Source organism: Schistocerca americana, chromosome 2, assembly GCF_021461395.2.
Source record: "Schistocerca americana isolate TAMUIC-IGC-003095 chromosome 2, iqSchAmer2.1, whole genome shotgun sequence".
NCBI classification, from domain to species: domain Eukaryota; kingdom Metazoa; phylum Arthropoda; class Insecta; order Orthoptera; family Acrididae; genus Schistocerca; species Schistocerca americana.
The window spans coordinates 1,044,221,039-1,044,235,881 of record NC_060120.1 but is presented as its reverse complement, the minus strand read 5'-3'; positions in this window follow the sequence as shown (position 1 = coordinate 1,044,235,881).

Here is a 14,843-nt window from a genome sequence, read left to right as displayed (position 1 = left end):
ACCAGCAGCTGACGAGACATTTGCCATGCCACCGTCGCAGATACCTTCACTTTCTTCTTTCCATTCACCACAAAATTCGTCTCTAGCTGACAAGACTCCAGCTTCGCCGCCTTTGCAGATAGCGTCACCTACTTCCTCTGATACTTTCATCTACATTACCACAACTTGTGACGTTACAAAATAGAAGTGATGTTGCTATTCAATGGAAAGTTGGAAATTGAGATTTAACTAACTGTTTTATCAATCACAATTGGCGTAAGAATCATGGATTGACCATTGTCATAAAATATTGCATTATGAGATGTGAATAGTTTTTACTTGCGGTTTCGCGTGGCTTGAGGCAGTCACAACTAGCGTGCTATTGATTAAGAAGTTGCGTTATCGTCTTTCTAATTACTTCATGATCGTAGATACGATCATACCCGGTTGTGAAGTTATTGTTATGACAAAAAAAATTTCCTAAGGGACCAGAAAGTTCTTAAGGGCGCAAAAACAACTGTAACATCACACAAAAGAGAAATTCAATATTAAAGCTGATGCAAGAAGACGATAAAACAGTTTTCTTTTTATCAATGTAACACGCACATTGGACTGCTGATCTTGGAGTCTGTAATATTAGCAAAATGCATAATTAAAATGAAAATAATACTGAGGAGATAATAGAAATGAGCACTGCTAAATGATTCAGTATTCCCAGAACAAATATTTATTATAACTAAAACATATATCGTACCTTAAGCTTAATACTACAATGACGGTAGATTTTTATGTCCATATCATGTCCATTGAGCGCTCTTTTATATAGCCATTGTCCTCTTGAGTCGCTCGTGCTTCGTCACGGTAAGTTACAACAGTTCTTCTTCCTACACTTCACTCAAAACTTAGACGGAACACGTTTTTATTTATTTAGTAAAAATAATTAGATCAGACCGCCACAAATCTGCGTCCGTCTTACTCGAGAAAAACAGTAAAAGTCTTCTTAGCGCTCAAGGCTTCATTTGTTCTCCAGCGAACAAAATAGTGAAGGATCGCATATCCATCCGTACTTTTCTGTTTATATTGCCGCCCAAAGACGACGAATTACATTATCTAGAAAATTCCACCGTCGCCATGCGACGCCTTATTATATATTAATCATTCTTTATAAACAAGTATTTGCCTTCTGGCTGAATTTGCTGTTTTAATTAAGCCAAAAATAGCGAATATCACATTGCCTCCCATGAGGAGAGAGGGAATGCCGAAGGATTACCTCGATCCTCATGTCCTCATGAGATATTCGTGATTTTTGGTGTGACATTTACATAACGTTACTGGCGTACAAAGTACATAAATTGAAATCACATTTATAAACATATATCAGATATTTATCATTTTTCAAAATAAAGTTTTTCATTCTTTGTTCATCAGTCACTTCATTCCATAATACCAAGATTAACATTTATGTGCATATTTAAGTTTGGTCCATATTTGCTTATAACAATAAGTGAACGTTCATTTCGCACTTCAGGGGATAGAATTCAGGAATTACTTTCTCTTGAGCTTAACAACTAATACATAAGTACAGTGAGTGCTTATTTTCACTAAACTAGAGTGGACAATGTTCGAGCATCTGTTGACTCCTTGTGGTTCAATTACAGTTTAATAACGTAGCACTACACTTCGTGATGCTTTCACTTTCTGTGTTAGCTGTCTACGGCGTTCATCATGCAGTACATCTGTCCTTTCCACTGTGGTGCCAGGAATTCAAGTGGCTTCCCGGGTTTTTATTTACAATATGAAACAGAAGAAGTGGAAAATTATTAGTATGACTTACAAGCTACTGGATACATTTGTTAAGGATCGGGACTGGTCTGGAGTTTAGGGTCTTCCTATAGTGCACATTCATTTTCTTTGTCCATCAAGAGACAGGATTATAATTCATTTTAGCAGTGTTCAGGAGTGCCGGTATTAATGGCTTTAAGGCCTGAGTAATCTAACAATCTACTTCTCACTCATCTTAACTTCAACTCAAGAAAATTGTTTAATTTACATATGAAAATGTAGTCACACAAGTGTACAAATGTCTTTCCTCCAGTATGTACGATTGAAGTCATGGCGGTTAGCAGTTTAAAGTTTGGATTGTTTCGTCACCCACACGCCAGCCACTCACAGCGGCTGCACAGTGTTGCGTGAGCTCCAATTCTTAGTATCCGTTCGCGCTCAGGCTGTAACAGAGCTGCTGGTCGTCGATTGCTCCCTTTTTTTTTGTGAACTTCGTATCACACGAGTGCATCGATACAAACACCTCGCGCGCGTTTCCCATCGGAGGAGCCGGACACTGAAGTTGCCTCCATACTTCTCTGTCAACTGCCTCCCATGAGGCTCACAGGTAAGTGACGACGAATGTTTTAGCTGTCGCTGCACTTAGAACAACACTGAACTTTGCGTTGCACCTGTTGTCGTAGCCTTGACTTCTTTTTTTACACTTGCAGTACAACACTACCACTAGTATACAGTGAACAGTTATTTTTATTATGCACGTCGCACTTTAGTGTGCATCTTCACACAGCATTCGTGCTTAGTTCCTTCGCCGATGGAGTTCATTTACAAAACAATCAATTTTGCACGTTTCCTCCACTGGTATAGAAAGACTTATATTCTACTATTTACAAAATATCACTTACGAGCTAATATTTACAATTAATGGTCACTCCTTTTGTTAAGTCCAGTGAACAACTGCTTTATGAATGGACTCTTTATATCTCAAGATTTGCTTTCACTAGTGAACCTAAAAATATTCTTTCAAACTTTCTTTTAAGGGCTCATCTCCTCATTATGAAAACTACAGGTTTCGCAACACTCGTTGCATTTATTCTTTAGTGCACCCAAGATCATTTTCTACTGCCACGCAGCATATCTACTACTTAACGAGTACACATTTAACGCTGAATCTTTTTTTTTTTTCTTTTTGTGCTTTCCTTTGTGCTTGCCAAATTTTTTTTATATTCGAGGGCAGACTGGATAACAATAGTTCTCCCTCTTCGCTTCATGTACTCAGCAATCGTTCTCTGTTAAAAAAAATAGGGTAACGCGTGTCTACTATTTTTTTGCATGAATGGAATTACCGACAGTTCACTGGGTTTACGCAACCGGTCCATAACAAACATTACCAAAGCTAGCGAAGTTCATCACGCTACGTGTCTCATTTCTCATAAGCACTGCTTTGCTTCGAAGCACACGTGCCTTTTACAAGTCGACCCTTGGTCTGGGTTAATGAACCAGGATCAAAAGGAACGGGCACAAGGAAAATGGATTTCATAAGAGGAGTGTCTTAAGAGACATTTTTGCAATAAAATCTGCATGTAAATAAAATTATCTTAATAAACATAGGCACATATATAAACTTCAACGTCTTTCATTACAGCATGCTTTGCTACTTCTACGTCTTACTCTGGTTATAGTCAGTATTAAGTTTAAATATCACTGAATTGCTTGTTCTTTGGATTAGCCTTCAATTAGGGTATTGAATGGTCGCAAGATTACACTACAAATCTTCTGAAGATCTTTACTTGGACTTATTTATGATACAGGGGGCTTGCTGTGTGGTTATTTAGTGCCTCGATTCTACTGAAATCAATTCGTCAGCTAACATTCCTCATATACTCTTTACATTGGGCTCAGATCACAGGGAAATAGTTTACTTTCATAGCAATTAGTGGCCTCGTGGAGTACTTACGCTACATTATTGATGCTTCATGGTTTGCCTCTATTTGTACTGTATTTCACCTAACTTAGTTTACTACAGCTTATTGTCTCCTTGCGTGAACACATGTGGGTTACCACTTGTTTTTCCATTTAACAGCACGCTTTAACTGAACTTTAAGCTATTTCTTCTACTCCTGTCCACTGTCTGGACTGTTTGAACATGTACCCTTTTTTTTTTTTAAGCAGGTAATTTGGGCTTTTACTACAGAACTTCAAGTACTTACATTACTAAAAATAAATCTATAAATATTCTTGTACCTTGAGAGAAGTGCTTATTTACGCATCCTCCTCCATTTCTCACCTTTACATATTTATATAGCTCCGGGCAATCGCCTCCCAAGCACTTTTTTTTTCTTAATACTAACTTAAAATTAAATTGAAATTCTTGGTGCAACCCCTATTTCCTGCTTCAGCTTGTTGAAGAAATATCAGTTCAATGTCCATCACTATAAACAATTTTTCCATACTTAACATTTAATACTTAAAGTTTACATGTAATAGCCGTTACCATGTAGTCAGTGCGCTGTTCAACACAATACTTATCATTAACAGTTCACACAAGGAAATTTCCAGTACGTAAGAAGCAAGAAACCGAAACAGATTCTATCTGCAGTTGAGGCTGCGTCTGTAAACTAACTCTCTGTTTCAATGGACCAATCGCTCCCGATATGGAGCAGCCCTGAATCGGCAATGATAAAACTTTTGAAACAGAAGACACCTGTCTGAAGAGACATGGTGACATGACATTGATGTTTGCTCCTGTATCAACAACGGCTGTGAAAGGAATGTTGGCAATAGAAATCTTAATCGAAGCCTGGACCTGTTCATCATAAATGTCATTAATGTCTTGAGCTTGTATGTCAGATGCAAGGTCATCTCGTAAGTCGGTCTCATGGTCGTACCGTATCGCATTAGCATACTCAGAATCAGAGTATTCGTTAGTACTCCCACTGGAACCGGCAGCGACCTCTAGGAGGCTGAAAGGCGCTGCTTCTAATTTTCCGCAGGATGTTTAGTCTGTTTGTCATTCATAGCCTTAAGTGTTTGTTCCGTTTCATATTGGTGCTGGTTATGTGGTACAAATGCCGGTGTAGAGGGGTAAAATCCACTGGGTGCATTCACTTGTGAATAAAATTCTTGAGACGGCTGCTGTCGCCCGATCTTTTGGTTGCCGGCAGAATCATTTCCTTGTGAAGGAAAGTTCGCATTTGGTACCGTTTGAAAATTGTTCCGCGGTCCTCTATTCTGTGAAAAGTTGTTCTGATGTGCTGGGTGGCCTCCGCCTTGCCCATGCCACTTGCTATTTTTCGACCTATAACTTTGATTGTACACTGGCCCATTTGAAAAATTACCACTAGTTTGTGGAGAATTTCCATGCTGCTCAGGCGCAGAATTAAAGGGTGGGTTTCCGTACTGATGTTGTACCTGGTGGTTGTAAATTGGGTGATATCTCTGCTGATTACTGTAATTGGTTTTCTGCTTCCATTTAAAGTTATTGCCATTTGCGTTTTCATAACGGCTGGCAGGTTGGTAATAGCGGTCGCAGTAGCTCGCTCTCTCCTTGGGCGCATTGTTGTCCGCATGCGATGCATTCTGCTGGCTGCCAGGGAAGAATTTGCCGCTGCCAACCTTGGAGCGCACATCCTCGCTAATTAAATCTAAGGAATCCAGCACAGAAAGGAATACATCCGTGTCTTCTTCGGACACATTTACTAGTTTCTCTCTAATAGACACAGGGAGTTTGCTTTTGAGAATCATAATTACGTCCTTGGAAGAAATCGGAGAATCCCAGAATTTAATTTTTGCTAGATACTTCTCAAAGTATCGCCGGAGACTTCCATGCTTCTCATTGAAAATTTCCGCACCATACACCTCCTTCCTTAATCTTTGCTGTACCCCATTACTCCAAAATTTTGCCAAGAACATTTTCTCAAACTCTTCATAATTCCTACACGTGTCTACCATTTCCGTTCCCCATAATGCTGCATCACCAGAAATAAAGCCAGTGACGAACTGAATACGCTGTCTGTCTGTCCAGCTCCTGGGAAATATGCCGGAAAAATTCTTTAGGAACACGATGGGGTGTATTTCTCGCTTCTGCGGATGAAAAACAGGAAAAGTGCGATGCTTAATCACACTTTCCTCTTGCATTAAACTCACAATTGTGGGCGGATCATTTAGTTTCCCTACTCGGGACTCAACAGGACTGTTGTTTTGCATGTAATCAGGCGGTGAACGATAAGGAGTTGACTGGCATTCGTCACCGTCTAAAGAGTTGTTCCCTATAGTTTGCGTATGTGTGTGCGGATTTTCTACCCAGTTTCTCAGCATTCTGACTTCGTCCACTACTTGCTGCTTCCACTCGGGAAGATCCCGTGTAAGTGTCCTCCGAATCTGTCCCAATTCAGAAACTACTGTGTCTCCCGACTTACCAGGAGCAGCTAAGATTTCATAAGTTACATCCTTGACAGTCTCCCTAAGCTCCTCCCTGACCTTCTTTTCGATAAAAATATCTTTACCCTTTATCCATTCACTGTAGTGTTCCGACAATGCCTCCGCGTGTGCTTTCACGGTGCTCTTAACCTGTTCTTCGATATTGATTGAGTCTATCTGCCTCGACAGATCCTCTACTACACCTTCAATGTCAGATACTGCATTTCTAACTGAGTTTATTTCTTTGGTAGCTGCCTGAATTTTTGTGTTTAATGTTCCAGATACTTCAGCTATTTCACTTTTCACCTGTTTCTGCATTTTCTGAATTTGATCACTGATCTTAGTTTGCACCTCACCCAAATGGGTATTTAATTCAGCCGTAATTTCTTTATGCAGATCTGTTTTGATTGTGCCTAGCTCTGTTTTTAATGATTCGCTTACAGCATCTAGTCGGGCGTTAACAGTCTCATTTTGTGTTTTTATGGTCTCATTTTGTGTTTTTATATTCTCATTTACTGCGTCAAACTGTTGTTTCAGCATTTCCATTAACGCACCGAGGTCATTTGTAGCTGCAGCGGGACGAGTTTGGACTTCAGGGTTACTTTCCCCTGTTACAGACATGGTTAGTTCAGTTTCCACACGGGAACCTACCGTTCGCGATCGTAAAGGGTATGGAATACTATTAACGTCTTCACTCCCGTCTCCTGTTGTCACCTGTCTCTGTTTACTATCTGCCATTTTCGTCAGTAAATCACGTGCTACGTAAGGCTTTCGTCGTTTGTCAGTGACGTGGTGAGTCCGCTAAGAGCACCGCTCTCGCGTGAGCAACAAATGAAATTCTATCTGGCAAGAAGACAAGATGGAACCTAACCGTTTCAGACAAATGAATGAAGATACTCTTCACTGCGAATTGCACACACTATCCACCATGTTGAAAATGCAATACAGGTATACTAACAATGGGGAGAAATAATTTCTATTATCAGACTACGAAGAATTTTACTTTGAAAGATAAAATAAAGCAGATTTTCTGTAGCGGGAAGGAGATAGAAAGGATGTGGATCGACTTGGAAAAGCAACGTTGCTACTGAAGCACTACACTGCGTATGCAAAATTCTGACTTACTTTTTGATGGCTTGAATACCGCTATGTTGTCTCAGCAAATTCACGTCTCTTTTCTTTTCTTTTCTCTCGGTAATTAAACTGCATTATTGACCGTTATTCTCACAGAGAGACGATGTGTACATGAAACGACAGAACATTTATTAACACAAGCACATAGAAAATTTTCCAAGAATTTGAACTAATTTTTGGTCAAGTCCCTGTTCGGGCGCCAAGTGTGACGTTACAAAATAGAAGCGATGTTGCTATTCAATGGAAAGTTGGAAATTGAGATTTAACTAACTGTTTTATCAATCACAATTGGCGTAAGAATCATGGATTGACCATTGTCATAAAATATTGCATTATGAGATGTGAATAGTTTTTACTTGCGGTTTCGCGTGGCTTGAGGCAGTCACAACTAGCGTGCTATTGATTAAGAAGTTGCGTTATCGTCTTTCTAATTACTTCATGATCGTAGATACGATCATACCCGGTTGTGAAGTTATTGTTATGACAAAAAAAATTTCCTAAGGGACCAGAAAGTTCTTAAGGGCGCAAAAACAACTGTAACATCACACAAAAGAGAAATTCAATATTAAAGCTGATGCAAGAAGACGATAAAACAGTTTTCTTTTTATCAATGTAACACGCACATTGGACTGCTGATCTTGGAGTCTGTAATATTAGCAAAATGCATAATTAAAATGAAAATAATACTGAGGAGATAATAGAAATGAGCACTGCTAAATGATTCAGTATTCCCAGAACAAATATTTATTATAACTAAAACATATATCGTACCTTAAGCTTAATACTACAATGACGGTAGATTTTTATGTCCATATCATGTCCATTGAGCGCTCTTTTATATAGCCATTGTCCTCTTGAGTCGCTCGTGCTTCGTCACGGTAAGTTACAACAGTTCTTCTTCCTACACTTCACTCAAAACTTAGACGGAACAAGTTTTTATTTATTTAGTAAAAATAATTAGATCAGACCGCCACAAATCTGCGTCCGTCTTACTCGAGAAAAACAGTAAAAGTCTTCTTAGCGCTCAAGGCTTCATTTGTTCTCCAGCGAACAAAATAGTGAAGGATCGCATATCCATCCGTACTTTTCTGTTTATATTGCCGCCCAAAGACGACGAATTACATTATCTAGAAAATTCCACCGTCGCCATGCGACGCCTTATTATATATTAATCATTCTTTATAAACAAGTATTTGCCTTCTGGCTGAATTTGCTGTTTTAATTAAGCCAAAAATAGCGAATATCACAAACTGACTAGTGCCTCATCAGAATTAGACATACATTCCAACTCCACCAAATTCAGATACTTTTCAGCCCCTTTTCTGATCAAAGAATTTTCCACTAAACATATATTTATTTCATCATTCACTTTCCTTTCACAAAATACATTCTTCAACCCCATCTCATCCATATCAAATGTCTATACATTTTATAATGTGTATTGCGCCTCTTTATGGTTGCGCCATTTAAAATTATTCCCCCTTTTATTCATGCTTGTTATAACCTCAATCTCCAACATATGTGGCTGCTTTGTTGAATTTTCGACAACCACGGAATTTTTCAAATAACTTGTCGTGTTCATTGTTGGTTTATTTCAACACGTTCGGACCTGAGATGTGGTGATCTCTAGTTTCCAGACCTCTTATCCTGGTGTCGCATTTCATGAGGCTCCTGCCCCTCAAATCTTCATTCCCAGTTTTGATTTCCGTTATGAAGGTTCTCGCTTCCATTTCCCCTTTGAAAATTGTTATTACAGTGATAGTTATTTACGTTATGATCATTATAATTAGTATGGGTATTACTATTGTTTGCATGCTGCTACCCATTTCTGTCTACCGTCATGATTATATGGCTTGAATTTCAGCGCCAGTCCAAGTTTCTCAATGAAATCTAAATAGTCGTCAATGGAATTTGTCGGACTGTGGACAAGATCCCTTTGTAAATGATCCGGTGAGCGGCTCCCGAGTGTCGTTATCTCCGTCAGCACTCCCAACGGACGACTTATATGCGTCAACTTAGCCAGTTCATGCATAGAAAAACTCCACATCGCCCATTGCCGTGGTTGAACTTGGTCCGTTTAGAAACTCATTCTGAAGTCACTTTTGCTTCGCTTTACTCCAGATTTTGTCGAGGAAACAACTGTCAGACACTTCATAGGTACTAAATAAAACAATCGGAACTCATTACATTTGGCCATGATTGTGCTTGTGTCTCAATATGTCTTTTTGCGTACTAAGTCTTAGTCTCATCCGACATTCCTCACATAACATCTTTACATGCAGCAATAAAATCATCCAGATGACATTTTCCATCATCTCCAGAAAGCTTTGTGATTCGTGAATTACCCCATGGAACGTCTTTTGCAGTTGTACCCTGATTTGCTGCTCAAGAATTTAATTCTGCCCTGATGTTTCTAAACTGCTGTTCATGCTGCACGGCTTCTTTGTTTAATCTGGACTTAAACTCTTGCCTTTTTTTAATCACTCTTCCTCACACTCTATCTGAGAAATTGTTAATAGCACTAGTGGTCACTTCGTCAAGTGTTATTTTGCCTCAGCACAGAATTCTTAACATCGCGACCCAGCTCGTCCTGTATCTTCTCCTACTTGTCCCCGAAATCTTTTTCTACTGCGTGGACTGCGATGTTAACCAGGCTAAAGTTCTCAGCAATTTTGCTCCCCTCTCCCCGTATATCCTCTACTTTTGAATCAGTCATCTATTCTATATCCGATTTAAATTTTTCCGTTCCAACTTTTACACTTTATGTTACACTGCTCTCTATATTCTCAATCTTTGTTTCTACATTCTGTTTTCGAACCTAGCCCTATTTTCATAGAAATTAGCTCTGTATCCAAAGCCTCCATACTAGATGGCATTTCTAGCAAAATTTGCAGCCGTGATGAGTGGGCGCGCGATTTGAGGCGCCATGTCACGGACTGCGCGGCCCCTCCCGCCAGAGGTTCGAGTCCTCCCTCGGGCATGGGTATGTGTGTTGTTCTTAGCATAAGTTAGTTAGTTTAAGTAGTGTGTATGTATAGGGACCGATGACCTCAGCAGTTTGGTCCCTTAGGAATTCACACACATTGGAAAATTTTGAAAATTTGCATTTATTGCGACGATGTTTTGTCTGAAAGCTTGTTGCCCCTTCCTGATTTTGGACTATGTGCCCCATCAATAAGCTCCGTTTCAGCTATCCCACATTCAGACTTAGGACTAACTGCTCCTCTAGTATTATCTGAACCACACAGACTGTGTGATTGCTTAATCGTTGGAAGCTCCACCACTGACGATGACTCGCGGTTTCACATATGTTAACAGTATCGGCTCAAGTACTTGACTTATCGGTCAAGGCGGCTGCTCCTGCCATGCTGCTGCTGAATGTGTAGATGTTGCCGATGCTATGACTCGAAGTTGCCTCCAGTAAACCAAGTATCCGTGGTCGCCACAGCTGCTCGCATTGCCATCGAAGTCTCCGCTACTGCTGGCCGCTGAAAACTGGAACTCTGCACGCCTCTGCGTAGCTTTCTTCTTCTTTCTGGAAGATCCACACTTAATTTACGGACAACTAACTTCTGGTACCGATTATCACGAGCGCAACAGCTGCAAAATTGTATTCTCAGAGCCCCCACCTAAACTGTCTGTCATGCATTAGATCTGGAACATGGATCACAGAATACTGTAATGTATCAGAATTACAATTGATGGTCCAAAAGGGTTAGACTCATATCTCGGGTGAGAAAACGCCAACTGGCACGCTACCTAACGGTTATCTGCTGAGTAGTTATCTCTAACCAGCAGTCCATACGAGCAAACCAACTGCGATTTACCTGACGTTGGCGATTTACCTGACGTTGGTCATACTTCAGGAAATTGAGCTATGCTTGGCTTGTATAAAAAGAATAGCTCGATGTAGTCATGAAGTCGAGCTGTATACGTCTGCTTTCACTCCCAGACGCTAAATCACTGCAAATAATAATCTGCAGCTGTGATCCTGCATTGGCTAGAATTGCGAATCAATAAAACACACAGATATAAGTCAACGGATAGATGATAAATTTAATAAAAAGAGTTCCATTCTAACGTCTGTGACTGATGTAGACGACAGAGAATTATAGTGAATACAGACAGAAAATGCCCTTTATGTTGAGAACTTTGGGAGTATGGTAGCAGAATCCTCAAACTAGATAGTCATCAAAGATACTCGAAAGCTAAGTGTATTTCGCGATCACAATACACAAAATATTCATCAGCTCAAAACAGTTCAGAGACCAACATGATGATTTAGAAAATAACACACACGGGATGACGAGTAGGAACTCATGTTCTGTCTATTCTCAATTCTGTAATGCGGTTGGAAAAGGTTGGAGTACAATAGAGGGCGTTCACCAACCAAAAATCAATCATCTACATGATCAAATAACTCACGGTGCCTCAGGCAGGTCTGCATTCTTTAAGAATACAACAAAGTGCTCCCTTGACCGTGCCACTCGAGAAGTGTCCGTCTTCATTTGACATCCGCAGTGTTTCACTACTGTCCAACTGTCATTAGCCAAAGGCCATCCCCACCAAAAATACACCGTTTTTATGTTCTACAGACATTATTTGGCTCAACTTGACCACTTCCCACTCTAAACTAACAATTACAACAATATTTGAACAATATTATAAACATTTGGTCACATTCAGACCTGCACAACAAATATAAATAAAGGTTTGTTTATAAATAATAAGCAAGTGCACTCGTGTTAAATGACAACAGATTGTTGCTAAATATTGTTTAAACAGTTATTCTGCTTGAAGTAGCGTTTTTAGTTTCTTTTCAATAGTGGTGTTGTCCGCCCCCCAGTAGCTGAATGGTCAGCGTGACGGATTGTCATTCCTCTGGGCCGGGGTTCGATTCCCGGCTGGGTCGGGGAATTTTCTCTGCCCAGGGACTGGGTGTTCTGTTGTCCTCATCATCATTCTCATCGACTGCAGGTCGCCGAAGTGACTTCAAATTGAAAGACCGGCACCCGGTGAACGATCTGCCCGACAGGGGGCCCTAGTCATACGATTAAATTAAAAAAATAGTGGTGTCAGCTAACACATGCAATTGGCCACTTCTTAAATTACCATGATATTGTATTCTAGTTAAATAAATATCTAACAAAAATAGTAGCATGTTCATAAATAAATATGCAAGTATGTCCAAATATGAGGTAGTCATAGCACGACGGCCACTCCAAAAGAAAAGCACAGTATTTTTTTTTTAAATCCATATTTTATTCTACATGTCTGAAAGTTTTACAGTGTATAGATACATCCTTTAGGGCAATATTTTCATTTCTCCACATAACTTCCATCCCTCTCAACTGCCTTACGCCATCTTGGAACCAGAGCCTGTATACCCACACGGTAAAATTCTGGACGAACCTGTTGAAACCACTATTTGGCAGTGTGCACAAGGGAGTCATCATCTTCAACCTTGTTCCATGTAGAGAGTCTTTCAGTTTCCCAAAGATATGATAGTCACATGGAGCCAGGTCAGGACTGTAGGGCGGGTGTTTCAGTGTTGTCCATCCAAGTTTTGTGATCACTTCCATGGTTTTTTGACTGACATGTGGCCGTGCATTGTCGTGCAACAGCAAAACATCCTGCTTTTGCTGATGTGGTCGAACATGACTCCGCCGAGCTTGAAGTTTCTTCAGTGTCATCACATATGCATCAGAATTTATGGTGGTTCGACTTGGGATGATGTCCACAAGCAAGACTCCTACGGAATCGAAAAACACCGAGCAATAACTTTTCCAGCAGAAGGTGTGGTTTTGAATTTTTTTTTTCTTGAGTGAATTTGCATGATGCCATTCCATTGATTGCCTCTTCGTCTCTGGTGATAAATGATGGAACCATGTTTCATCACCTGTCACAATTCTTCTAAGAAATTAATCTCCACCATTGTCGTACTGTTCCAAAAGTTCACTGCATACCGTTTTTCTTGTCCCTTTGCGAGGCACTGTCAACACCCTGGGAACCCACCTGGCACAAACCTTTTCTCATGCCAAAACTTTCAGTATTCTGCAAACACTTCCTTCCCCTATCCCAACGTAGCGTGACAATTCGTTCACTGTGATGCGTCTGTCAGTAGTCACCGATTCGTTAACTCTCTGCACATTGTCTGGAGTGTGTGCAGTACGAGGCCTGCCGCTGTGAGGACAATCCTCAATATTGCCGTGCCCGCTTTCATCACGTAACCTGCTTGCCCACCGACTAACTGTACTGCGATCGACAGCAGCGTCTCCATACAGCTTTTTCAACCTCTTGTGGATGTTTCCCACTGTCTCGTTTTCACAGCACAGGAATTCTATGACAGTACGTTGCCTCTGACGAACGTCAAGTGTAGCAGCCATCTTGAAGACATGCTGTGACGGCGCCACTCACGAGAACAGGTTGAACTAAGTTTGAAAACAGGCGGGAAGGATGTATCTACACCACTGTAAAACTTTCACACATGCAGAATAAAAACTGTACTTTTACAAAAATAGTGTGCATTTCTTTTGGAGTGACCCTCATACATACAGTTGCTGTGTAACTGTGGATATAAACGATGTTCTGACAAACATTTGCGTAATGAAAAGATTAAAAGTTGTTAATTCAAAAATCCACTGTGAAAATGTTTACTCACTGTAAAATACAAACTTTGATTGTTTTAAGGATATTGAAAATATCGTTGTGTCATTGGTTGTGCCTCATTTACAAGAGATCATATATGTATTCAGATTTGGTTTTGTGGCGGCCGCACCGTTCAAACGCGCGAAGGGCTCAACTACGGCACAGCCGACACAAGTAAGTGAAGAAACAGTAATAAAGTGTCTGTCAGTTCCTAAGGAACAACGTATACAATTCATTCTACATGACGAGGCCACAGGAACTCGAAGCCCATCAAAATCGTTAGGGCACCAATACAGGGTGTCCCATTTATCTTGACCACCGTAAATAGTGGTTTGTCCAGATGCAAATTACAAAATGTTTCAAGCAAAATGTTCATTAGCCGTCAGGGGGACATCAATCAGCATGACTGCCTTCGTTGTAGCTTTGTTTATTACAAAGATACGAACAGCAGTATGGCTTTTTTTAAATGACGCCCTGTATTTTTTATTCGGTAATTCATTTCCTCTCCTAAAGACCTAATCAAATAGGGACCACAGTGTGCCATTCACTGAAACACAACGTCATTAATTACATAACACAACATCGACTTTCAACCCGGAATCACAAACTCGTCCACTTGCTGGAGTTGTCAGAAAACAAATGAAAACCCAGTAAAACATAACACAAAATTCACTTTGACTCTCTTGTACCACTTACCAGAAGTAGAACCTTCAAAGGTGCTCAAAGTGGTGACCCTGAACACCGATACACTGGTGCACTCGTTGAATGAAAGAATTATTTACTGCTTCCAGTGTTGCCTGCTGAAGAGAATTACAAGCAAGCACGATACGTTCCTGCATGTCCTCTGGAGTTGATGAAATATCGCCATAGACAACGTCTTTAAT